Here is a 12687-nt window from a genome sequence, read left to right as displayed (position 1 = left end):
GCTGCATGACAGACATCACAGGCAATATGATGCTAATAAGGCACATTTTGGTAGGATTAGCACAAAACCCCCACAGTATATCAAGTACATTTGATAAATAAAATGTTCATAAGCATCAAGGCTGTGCAGAAGTACTTTTAGAATGTTTTATGGCCATTTTCACATATTTCCACCAACATAAAAGAATAATGGCTACTTCCTGTCAACCTCCGTGAAACAGGAAGTAGCTACTAACTCCAAACACGCCATAATCAATTGACACAATGGCTGAAAAAAATCTAAAGAAAAGTAATCGTGTAGTGTAGTGTAATTGTGAATTTCTATTAGAGATAAATACAGTATATATAGCATCTCTAGCCAGTTAGTAGAACTTTCTCTGCAAATAAATCTCAATGCTGTTTTTAATTGACATCATCATAACCGACTGAGGACCTCAAGCGGCCATCCGGTGAACTACAGTCTTTAGTCCGGCGCCAAGTATTGTTGTTGTTATCGTAATTCAACCACATTTGTTTGCTGTAAGACATTAGTGTTGTCTGAAAAGATGACATTTGATTGTTTTTCTGTCTTTCTAAAAGACAGTTGGGTTGAACCACTGTGGCGACCGCTAACGAGAAAAAAATAACACTTAAATTAATTAATAGCTTTATTTGTATATTTTTTTATACACGGTTACAAGTAGTGATGACGTCAGACGCCGTTGACGTAAGTGGCTTTAAAAAATAGACTGACTAGACACTTGAAACGTTTGATTAGACGTTTGTTTCCGCACGATGACAGCCTCTGTTGAAAAAAAAACTGCATTAAAAACATGAATCATATCATCGAGGATTGGCAATATGCAAATAAGACGGTTCTACTTCCGGTTTCTTGCTATCAGGTAAGAAGTGTAGTCTCCTACACTTTCACCCTGACAGGGTATGTTTCTAAACTCTAACCTGGTAAAAACATTTGGATGGTGAATTGTGTGATTAGGGACAAAGATGGGATTAATGTGAAGTTAATTCGGTGGAGTCCATGACTGATTCATATCTTTATCATATCTGCTAACTCATGATGTCCACGTGTGTTGCCTTCATGGTAAAAAGTTTCATAGGAAGTTTGAGGAGATTTAAGGGTGCTACTAAAATTAATGTACATTATCTTCCTTTTCTATTTTAGCTGTATTCTTTACAGCTTTTTCCAGTCACCATTTCAACGTTGTGTGTGTCAACTTTGTGCTACTACCGCACGGTGGACGAGTGGTTAGCATGTAGGCCACACAGTCAGGAGATGGGAAGACCTGGGTTTGATTCCCTGCTTGGGCATCTCTGTGCGGAGTTTACATGTTCTTCCTGTTTTCTCCGGGGACTCAGGTTTCCTCCCCCATTTCAAAAACATGCTAGCATGTTAGCTTGATTGGCCACTCCAAATTGTCCATAAGTATGAATGTGGCTGGGAAGGGTTGTTTGTCTATATGTGCCCTGGGATTGGCTGGCCACCAGTCCTGGGTGGACCCCGCCTCTCAGCTGGGATAGGCTCCAGCATGGTAGAAAATGAATGAATGTTCTAAAAGTAAATGTTCCCTCCTACTTCACCCCCTGTCCTCTTCCTACCAGGGTTCCAAGGTAAGGACTTGCACGGCGTGGTTTTCTGAAGTTTCTGAAAGGGGCGGAGTTCACATTCCCCTTTACTATGGCAGCGTGGGGGTGTCATTTGGCAACACACAATGAGGACCGCCAATAACTGACAGTGTGGACACTCCAATGGATCACTAGCTTCTGACGCATCTGCTGTAAGTCACAGGCCACTTTTAGTCGCCACTCTTTCTCATGCGATGACAAATGGGGGGCTGTTGTCGTGACGTCGTCTGATTATTCCACAGGGGTGATTAAACTGCAGCCATGGTGCAGGAATACCACAGTCCTGTTCGAGTCTACAAGCATCCCTTTGAGTTAATCATGGCCGTGAGTAGTGATGTAGATCAATATCCATAACGTTCATCGTCAGTCCTTCTCCGTTGGCATCAGTGAACAGCACAGAAAGTGTTCCTGTTTTTGGGTGGCCTTATTAGCATTATTGTCGTTCACGTGACAGACACTTCCTGTATTTTGGTAGTCACCTCCCATCGTTGGCGCCATTTATTCAAAACATCCAGGAATTACACACCTCATGTACTGCATTTACTTCGCATTACTCCTCTAGCGAGGGCGGACTGTCATAGAGGCGGCTTTAGCGTGTGTCCAGGTCTTTGCTTAGGTGCTGCTATCATTTCTCCCGACGCTAGGCTTACGAGAGGAGGTTCCCAAAGTGTCCGTTGATCCCCGTGTTCATAGACAGCGTGATCGTCAATCAGAGCCAAAGTCAAGACGGAGCCACGCAGGTGATCGAGAGGCGCTGCACGATCGACATTGACGCACCTCGACTCCTCAAACGGGTATTCCTTTTCGACATTCGTCATCATTAAAATGTCCTTTTGTTGACGTGACGACGTGCATGTTGCTTTTCTGCCCAGATCGCTGGTGTAGACTACCTGTACTTCATCCAAAAGAACACTCTGAACCGCAGAGACCGGACACTCCTCATTGAAATCCAAAACGAGACCTTTTCCAACAGGGTCATTGCCCGCGAGTTCTGCAAATACACGGTGAGCTCCATCTGCAAATGAGACAAATCGGGCGGGACGGATCGTCTTATTTGGTTTATTTGGGATCCAGCGTAATCCATTCTGGTCTTGACCCTCAGGTGCATCCTGAGGAAGAAGACTGGACCTGCTATGAACAGACTGCTAGTCTAGATGTTACGTCCTTTTTTGGTTTTGAAGGCATGGCGGAGAAGATAGCAATGAGACAGTATTCCAACAGCATCGAGATGGTTTGTATGCTCATTGATTGGACTGTACGCTAATCCCTCGTTTAGCACGCGTCATAATAATTGTGCTAAAGTACCGAGAGCATAGACAACTGGTGTGGAGCGGCTGGGATGGGAATCGGCACTTCCAAAAAAATAACACTTTATTTCTAAAAACTGTAATCGATTGAAACCAAAGTGAAATTCAAAGTCCAAAATGGCGAGGGATTACTGTACCTGGTCAGCCATATGCTGGTCTCGGCTAATGTTCCGAGTCACATGGAATCATCGTAACGTGTCCTTCCTATGTGTAGGGGAAAGAAATCATCCAGTACCATCTGACCGAGCTGGAGAAAGAGGGGATCACGTATGTGCCTCGCTGGGCTTCACCCGCGCCCACGCAGACGGTCCTGGCAGACTCTGGCCAGGTCATGCTCCCTGGCAACGACCCGGACCATCCGACGCTGCCGCCCTGCCCTCCTGATGCTCAAGGTGATATAGTTCTTCTGAAAGCACGACTATAAAAAGATGGTGCCTTTCTGAAAATACTCTTATGATGTACCATGGTTCGAACAACTACAAAGTGTCACAGACTTTATGACCCACCCATACCACCACGAGGAACGTAGTTCCACTTTAAGCGAAGATGTCAAAACAATATGAGTTCAAAAGAGTAATTCATTTGCGTCATTAAATTGCTGCTTCCAAAAAAACCTCACAAATCGCTCGTTATATTTGTCTGCCGTGAAAGTAATCTAATCTAATGTCATGTAACATTACTGACACCTCGTGGACAGAATACTACATCGTGTATACTGTAGCTAGTTTTTCAATATTTTTGACCAATAATAGTCCATCGTCATATATTTATGGTTTTTGAAAAACCACGATGTAGCGAAGGACAAGTATACATTTTTATATGCATATTGAATTTTCTGCTTGTAGAACCATATTTGGTTAGCGTGCGGTTAGAGCCGGACCTTCTGGAACGGAATCATGACGCTAGCCAAGGTTCCACGGTATTATCATTTCCACTCAGGTTGCAAGGACCTGAGAGTTTGTCTCTGCGGTGTCCAGCGGACTGTGCTAAGCTGACGTGTGTTTTGGCCTGCAGACCAATTGGACGGCGAGTACATCAGACGTTACCTTGGTGATTTAACGCCTTTGCAGGAAAGCTGCCTTATTCGACTGAGGCAGAGTCTCCAGGAAACCCACAAGGGCAAGGTCACTTCCATTTTGTCTGACTCGATCAACTCGCTCTTCTGCACATCAATGTCTTGTGTTTAAGTCATCCCCTGACTCATCGCTTTGTGCTAACGCTTGTTTGCATTGATTGAAGATACATCCATTTATTTAGTCTTTGCTTTGCAGGTTCCCAATGATCAGCATCTGCTGCGCTTTCTGACAGCCAGTAATTTTAACTTTGACAAAGCTCGGGAGGTTCTGTACCGCTCACTCACCTGGAGGAAGCAGAACCAAGTGGACGTCCTGTTGGACTCCTGGCAGCGCCCTCGACTTCTCCAGGACTTCTTCGTCGGAACCTGGCACCACCATGACAGAGGTAGGGCTGCCAAATTAGCGTGCTAAATGCACCATGAGTCACCGCTTACAGTACCATGCCTTTTATACGTGCTAATTCGTATCATCCTAAACGGGATTATAATCATATTCAAAGCTTATCTTTATTCTGTCCGTGTGTTTGTTTAGATGGACGGCCGCTGTACGTCCTGCGTTTGGGTCACATGGACACAAAGGGGCTGATGCAAGCCCTGACGGAGGAGGTGCTGCTGAAACAGGTGAGGGGAGTTGGGTCGATTTTACTCCAGCGGTTCTCAACTGGTTTGGCAGCAGCACCAAATGTGCTAAGATGGATGCTAATTCGCGTGGAAAATGAATTGCTTCCGGATCCGACCGTGATAAGTCAGACTCCTGATTACCTGATCTGGTTGATTGTGTTCAAAATAACGTCAAACGGATTTGGATGACATTTTCAGGAATTATGGGAAATGGGATATGGAACAAGTGTTAACATGTTGTACACATAACACCACAAAAAATGGTCAGAGCAAAAAACATACATAAATACCCGTAGTACCTGGAGGAAAGCCGCGCCCGCACAGGGAGAACATGCAAACTCCTAGAGAAGATTCCACAAAAAGATGTTACAGTAACATTGCTGACACCTAGTGTCCAGTATAGAATACTACATATTATAGTACTACACAATATTTGCCACCCCCTCCATGAAAATCCCACGACATGCCAGCCGCCAGTTGAGAAGTCGTGTTTTGCTCATCTTCACGTCAAGTATTGGAAGACATTCATGCTTTGCGTTGATGGACCCAGATTGTTTCCGTCAACGAAGAGGGATTGAGGCGCTGTGAGGAAAACACCACCGTCTTCGGTCGTCCAATCAGGTGCCGGACTCGCCTTCTCCTGCAACAGTTGGTGTTTGGCTTCAATCTGGCCTCATGCAAACCGGTACTGTGTTCCTCAGTTGCTGGACCTGCCTGGTGGACCTGGAGGGTCTGAACATGCGTCACCTGTGGAGACCTGGACTCAAGTTTCTGCTGAGAATCATCGACATGGTGGAGGCCAACTACCCTGACACGCTGGCCCGCTTGCTCATGCTGAGGGCACCACGAGTGTTCCCTTTGCTCTGGACCATGGTGAGGATAAACGTCTTTACGTAACCAGATGACTTCAGGTGTTCAGAAGAGATCATGGATATGAATTTATTTACGGAGGTTTTTGCATGTTTTCTAACCCTGGCTTGCAGGTCAGCCCTCTGATCAATGAAAACACTCGTAAGAAGTTCATTGTTTATGCCGCAAACGACTTCTGGGGCCCCGAAGGCCTGCTGGACTACATCGACCGGGCTGTCATCCCAGACTTTTTGGGTGGGGACTGCAGGGTGAGCTTCACTGAAGCACCGACGATGTGATGTTTGTTGTTGGCCATTCAGTCATGTTCCTTCTGTTGTCTCCGTCCAAGTGCGCCATCCCTGAAGGGGGTGTAGTGCCCAAGTCCCTGTACAGGACGGGGGAGGAGCTGAGCCGTGAAAACAGCCAATCGTTGACAGACTCCGTGTATGAGAGTGCCAGCGTTTTCCGGGGAGCTCCACATGAGGTACTTTCTACTTTGTATGCCGACATCTTCATCTCGCTGCACAATGATGACTTGACATAATACAGTACGACCGGCGTCTATGATGTCATTCTGTTCAGCATCCAATTGGACGGAAGCACAATCACCAAATGACTTGGCAATACACGGTTAAGTGAACTTCCGCTAACTAGGATTCAATATTAATAAACTGAATATTTTTGTAGTTAGCGCATAGAAAACCTGTTTTATGACTGTCTAAATATCATTAGAGCCCTCTAGACAAGAACTAACACCCCTATAGTCACATTTACACTGATATTACCCGATATAGTGGCTATAATAAGACATAAATAAACTCGTGTTTGTGTGTGTTTCAATAAATGTCTTCCAGACGTGCGGAGAGGAAGTGACGGTGGGGATTCAGAGTTGAGGTTTAGCTGGAGTACGGCCACAAGAGTAGCTCATGTTATTATGACGATGATGATGAGGAGGATGACTACTATTATTATGTTATTTATTGTGCCTGCTGTGAGATAAATAATTCTAAAATAATAAAAGCCCATCTTGGCCATCAAGTCTGGTGTGTGTTACTAGTGACACCTAGTGGCCAGTGTAGTCATCAACGTCTTGTATTGCCTTCAAATTACTATTTTTACTCATTTAGAACTTTGTTTTTATGCTTAAAAGTGCTTAATTTAGACCAAGAATATGAAATGCTGACACATCAAACTATGTAAACACGTACTCTATGTATTTCTGTAGTCCAGACCAGCTTTATGTTGGTTTAAATTTGCCGTCATTACTCTCTAGGCTGAGTTAACACAAAGTGAAGCTAAAATTCAAGCTATCCAAATGGAAGGATCCCATCATCACTCATGTATGTGTAATGCCATTTTGACCAGTAATTACCCATCAAATCGATCAGCCAATTAATATTCAATATTTATGAAGATGAATGTTTCTAATTTTAATTAATTTAATTTTAATTTAGTAAATGACATCAGAAGCAGTCCAGAAAGGGGTCACTTTGGTCAGGGTGATACCATTACTGACGTAGGGGTGCCAATAAGTCCATACCTGACATGTCTTCACGGCCAGCCGTGAAAGGGCGCCGCCTGCTGGCATGAAATAACCACCGGCCTTGTGATTAATAGCATTCTATCTGTGGTCCCATTCTGTTCACATCACTTTAGATTTTAATCCAGATCAAAGAAGAATCCTCCGTCATTACCTGGGACTTTGCCGTGACTAAAGGAGACGTGCTCTTCAGCATCTACCATTCCAAAAGGGCACCGCGGCCCCCACAGAAAGAGGCGGCGGGACACGGTTTTACATCCTCGGGGACTGACACCTCCCAGCTGCTGGACAGGAGCTGGGTGTTGGACCAGGACTACAGCCTCGTGGAGGGTGCGCTCACCTGCAGCGAGGGTGCAAGTGTACAGGTGAGAGGAACCCATGAGGAACCCATCGGGAATATTCCCACGCATCAAAAGCGTCACCCCCCCCCCTTCCCCTTTGCACACAGGGCTCTCACATCACAAGCTGGCCCGGGTACTACATCCTCCAGTGGTCCTCAGTGGATGATATGCTGGCCTCCGTGCAGGTCCCGCCCCCCAGGTGTAAAATCCTGTACTACACCGAGGTCCTGGCATCTCCAAACATCAGGTCAGTTTGTTTGTTCCACCAAAAAAGCCTTCTAGATAGGATCAAACCTTCCTGCAGCCACCAGTGCTGGACTCCAGGACTATGGCTCGGTAAAGTTCTGCACTATACATGTTGTCTGTTTTTGTAGGGGATCATTGACCAGTCTGGCGTCCAATCATAGTGGTTTGTCCCAGCTCAGTTCTTGCACTACTTTTTCTTGCCAATCATCTCCGCAGTCTCAAGATAGCTTCAGATCAGCAGACGACGCTGAGCTCAAAGACACTGGATCGGACACGCCGTGCCGTCCGTAGTCGGATTAGCAAGTAGCCGAATGAAACATTGGACTGTCTGCTGTGATTTGCTGAGTCAGAAAATGATATTTAACATTGACATGGGCAGTCACTGGCATGCTGCAGTTTCCCTGACTGTCCACTAGATGTCAGTGTTCTCTTTGGCAGGAGATGCTCACCCTGGTCTGCTGACTAGTGTTGCTTTTGGCCTTTCTTTATTTACACACGTTACAGCAGCATTTGGGTAGGCTCCCACACACTGTACGGCAGCATTTGGGTAGGCTCCCACACACACTGTACAGCAGCATTTGGGTAGGCTCCCACACAACCTACAGCAGCATTTGGGTAGGCTCCCACACAACCTACAGCAGCATTTGGGTAGGCTCCCACACAATGTACAGCAGCATTTGGGTAGGCTCACACGCAACCTACAGCAACATTTGGGTAGGCTCCCATGCAACCTATGGCAGGATTTTGGTAGGCTCCCACACAACCTACGGCAGCATTTGCGTAGGCTCCCACACAACCTAGAGCAGCATTTGAGTGGGCTCCCTGCACAAAACAAATGTTTCCAAAAGTTGTACTAGTTATTTGTATTGAAATGATCATATGTTTATTATTGCATTACGGTGGTGACGTCCGCCTCATATGAAGATGCAGTAAACTCATTCACCTGCTGCATAATACACCTGGGCTAAATATGGAAATATAATATTCCTACTCTTTTGGACAAAAGCCCATGAAACAAACCCCAAATCAAGAACTATAAGGCATTCAGATGATATGCAGTACTCCACACTGGTCACTAGGTGTCAGTAATGTTACATTGATAAAACTCTACATTGATAACTAGTGCAGAAACAGGAAGTTGGTGATTATTACGGGGGTGTTCTTTCATATCTGCTCTAATATTCCATTTATCGGTAAGGACCATCACTTAGCCCGTGCACGAGCCTGAGTGTGTGCCTGCCATGAACTGCTAATTGTGAAGAATATAGACATTTCTATGTGCAACCTTGTCTCTAAGAGCATTATTGGCAACATGCTAGCTGGTTGTGCTGCTATTATTATATTATATTTAGTTAGCAATATAAAATGTGTCATTTGCAGGAGGGATAGCACCTTTTAAAAGTCAACCACTTGTGCATATCCCCTTAAGAAGTACTGGACAATGTAATATCCCACTCCAAGTGGGTTGCCGTAGGAACAGAGTCCTAAGAATTCATTACAAGGACATCTATTGCTGGGCGTCCGGAGAGCCTTCATACTGAATGTGAAAGGAGGTATGCCTGCAGTGGAGCTGTAATGATACACGCCAATGAATAGAGATGCTGGGAGAGAGCAAAAGGGGGACAAAATATCCGGATTGCTTGTTAACGCTTTATTGGGCAAGTTCTCCATGGACCCGTTGACTCCTGGTGATTTGTACATCATGACGTGATGAAGGATGCTAGAAAAATAGAAAGCTATTGTTGGATGGTTGGTGGGGCCACTTGAGTAGCTTGAGTGTCTGAGCTTGCCAAAACAATATGTCTTCAAAAAAGCCCAAAAATCAGACCTTGTGGTATCGTGTGTGTCACCCACGGAGTTAACGAGAGAGAGTCGTGTCACAGCGGTCTTCATCCGCACGTGTAAACCCTACAAGCTTACATGCAGAGTTAGTAAAAACCCGATTACATAAAAGTCTTATGTTTCCATTTGGACTTGAAAAGGTCTAAAAGCCCCTAAATTGTGTACTCCAAAGATTCCCTGACGTACGTCTGATGTGCTGATGCTATTCGGTTCTAAGCCACTAAGTCACTATTCCTATCTCTGTAAGGTTCTTTTTGGTTTTTGTAAAAGAACATTTTTAGAATGTGCCACAGACCACCAAAAAAGAAAAGCAGCAGGCCGCAAATGACGCTTCTGGTTTAACAGAAGATCTAAAAAAAGAGCGTGCCAAAGGAGTTGCTAAAAGGCACCCTGAGAAGATCCAGACTTTGCTTGTGTGGTGGTCTCAGCCCACGTACGCTGCATGGACACACGAGTGAAAATATGACAAATACCTGATTGGTCTTTCCACAAGATGCTGCGTGTCGTCTCCCACGTCAGATCCAGCCAGATGGAGCTTCATGGTCCTGAAGCTTCGACTGCTCCTGCAAAGATTGGCAATTAGTATGTGTGCATCACGACTTGAACTTCTGTGGCATCGAGGATTCTAAGGGCCACGTTGGAAAAAAACAATCAGGGGTTTCAAGAATAAAGGATGCAATAAATGTACAAGGATGTGCAAGGATGTAGAAGGATGTGCAAGGATGTAGAAGGATGTTCAAGGATGTATAAGGATGTGCAAGGATGTAGAAGGATGTGCAAGGATGTAGAAGGATGTGCAAGGATTTAGAAGGATGTACAAGGATGTAGAAGGATGTACAAGGATGTGCAAGGATGTAGAAGGATGTGCAAGGATGTATAAGGATGTAGAAGGATGTGCAAGGATGTAGAAGGATGTGCAAGGATGTAGAAGGATGTGCAAGGATGTGCAAGGATGTATAAGGATGTATAAGGATAAAGGCGTGGTACATGTCAGAGGGGAAACTTTCCTCCAAAACAAAACAGCAGTTGAGGACAAACATTAGCATGTCTAGCCCTTCTCACTTCCTCCTTCCTTACCCTGACCCCCCCTCCCATGCCCAAGTTCAAAGGTCACACCAGCCCCCCCTTTCATAGCTGCCTCAGGCAATGCCTGTAACATCAAGGTATGAGTGTTTTCTCATAAACTACTGGAAATCTTCATTGTAACAGGCATTGCCTGAGACAGCTATGAAAGGGGAGGAGCGTATGTGACCTTTGACCTCGGGCAAAAGGAATATGACGGCATTTTTTTCTTGTAAATGTAGGTTTTTTTCTCATAAATGTGCGACCTTACTCATGAATGTATGACTTTATTCCCCTAAATCTACGACTTTATTTGATTCCCCCAACATTGGCCCCAATACTCCGTGGTTGCTCCGTTCAAAGTAATTCCCAGGTTCCCCGAGAAGATCAGCCTAATGACAGATCTGTAAACATCCCTCCTCATTCTCCCTAAAACGAAGTTGACAGTAAATTAGCCAAGCAGGAACACTCCAAGTGTCTGGAGTGTTCTGCAAACGTTCATAAATGAAAGATCTCAATCCTGGCTGGAAATATGTTGGTGGTACGTACCGAGTTATCTTCTCTAAGAAGAAATAATAATGAAAGTCAGGCCAGCTTCCCTCGCAAGGCAAAAGAGAGAGAGCTGAAATGATCCCCATTCATCAAAGTTATTTTACACAATTTGATTTGTAGGAAAACAAATCTCATGAAGGTGGTAATACTGCGCAGAGGATCCTCATTAAACACTGCTGGCTTTCAACGTGCTTCTGTTGGACAATGGTGACCTTCTAGCTAATTAAGCTCTTGTGAAGCATTAAAGTCACTTAGGCGTCCGGGCGTACAAAAGCACTGGAAGCCTTTTCAGATAATTGTCTCTTTGCTGCTGTTGTTTGCGCAGACTAAACATATCTTGGGGTGAAACCCTGCGTTGAGCAGCTGAGTTGTTGAGGTGTCCGTTTGGCTAATCTCATATCGGCCTGGGTTGGAGCCTCTTCTCGACACGATGAACAGCAGGCCTGATTAAAACGTCTTGAGAGAAATGCTCATGTCTACTTAACTCTGACGCTTCACACTAAATCTCATATCTTCCACCATTGATTTTCCCCGCAATAAGAGAGCCCATCAATCCAGCCTCAATTGGGGCCGATGCCCGAGAACTGGCCTCATTTGCAACCAAGTCCCAGCATGCAGCTTGTTTTATTGCTTTTCCACCACCAGACCTAGTTTCTTCTTTTCTTAGCTCCTTATGCTGTTGGGTCACTGATATTTTATGCTAACGCGCTTATTTATAGTCTTCATCTTACACGTACTGTCGTCTCCTACTAAAATTGCTCCAATCCAAAAAATGCATGTTTAAGCACATTTTGGGTTTTTTTTTAAAAGCCATTTTCCAAAAAACAACCCCTTCAGTACCAGCCATTGTTGATGATCTGTCAAGGCATATACGTATATACTTTATAAACATATACTTTACCTTACATTACATTACATGAACACTGCATGAAGTCATGAAGCAAGCCGTGATGAGTTCCCTCCCATTCTGTGTGGAAGTGGTGAGTTTTTGGCTGCCCGTCATCCACAATCGTTATGTGAAACATAAGCACATATGTCTTACAGAGACAACAAGGAAATATGAACAATGCAGGCCATTGGGACGTTAAAGCTCAAACAAAAAAAAAGCTACAAAAAACGGCAACAGAGTTCCCTTTACGTAACAGACAGGATATTAACCAAGCTACAGCGCTACCGTTAGTGTAGCAGCTAACATGAGAAACAATATTTATGTGCCGGAGTAACTTGAGGCGTCTCAGCGATACTCACAAACGGAAGAGCAGTTTGGCGATGTGCATTGTTAGCTAGCTCATGCTAACCATGTAGTATATCTTCTTTGGTTATAATGCTCAGAAATATGTGTTCATGTTTCACATAATGATTGTGGAGGATGGGCAACATTTCAATAAGTACAGTTTTACTTTAAGTTTAGAAATGCAGTAACTTTGAGGCTAACTGCTTAGCTCGCTAACTTGCTAGCTAGCGGCCATTTTAAGTCCCTGCAGCATAATCGGAGTGAAAAGGGGATGTTATTTTATGTCTACGGGTTCTCATAATGTTAAAAATCGTAATTCCAAAGTCATAAACAGGTTGTTTATGCTCTAACAACACAAATATTCCCATTTATTGATCCATTTATTGATCCATTTAT

At 44.4% G+C, this 12687-nt stretch overlaps 1 pseudogene across 1 annotated transcript; it reads left to right on the top strand.

The window, feature by feature from the left end:
• Nucleotides 1–478: 478 nt before the first annotated feature.
• Nucleotides 479–7925, top strand: LOC131103610 (SEC14-like protein 1; annotated as a pseudogene). The gene is made up of 17 exons (XR_013629965.1): nt 479–880; nt 1599–1774; nt 1865–1946; nt 2267–2416; nt 2495–2626; nt 2725–2853; nt 3144–3321; nt 3887–4053; nt 4201–4390; nt 4537–4625; nt 5176–5246; nt 5327–5498; nt 5609–5743; nt 5824–5958; nt 7131–7379; nt 7463–7602; nt 7730–7925. The product of XR_013629965.1 is annotated as an SEC14-like protein 1 (transcript).
• The last annotated feature ends 4762 nt before the right edge of the window (nt 7926–12687 follow it).

Source organism: Doryrhamphus excisus, linkage group LG16 (assembly GCF_037039965.1).
Source record: "Doryrhamphus excisus strain RoL-2023G ecotype Guam linkage group LG16, RoL_Dexc_Guam_v1.1, whole genome shotgun sequence".
NCBI lineage: Eukaryota > Metazoa > Chordata > Actinopteri > Syngnathiformes > Syngnathidae > Doryrhamphus > Doryrhamphus excisus.
The sequence above is the reverse complement of the archived record's forward strand: the minus strand, read 5'-3'. Positions and strand labels throughout refer to the sequence as shown.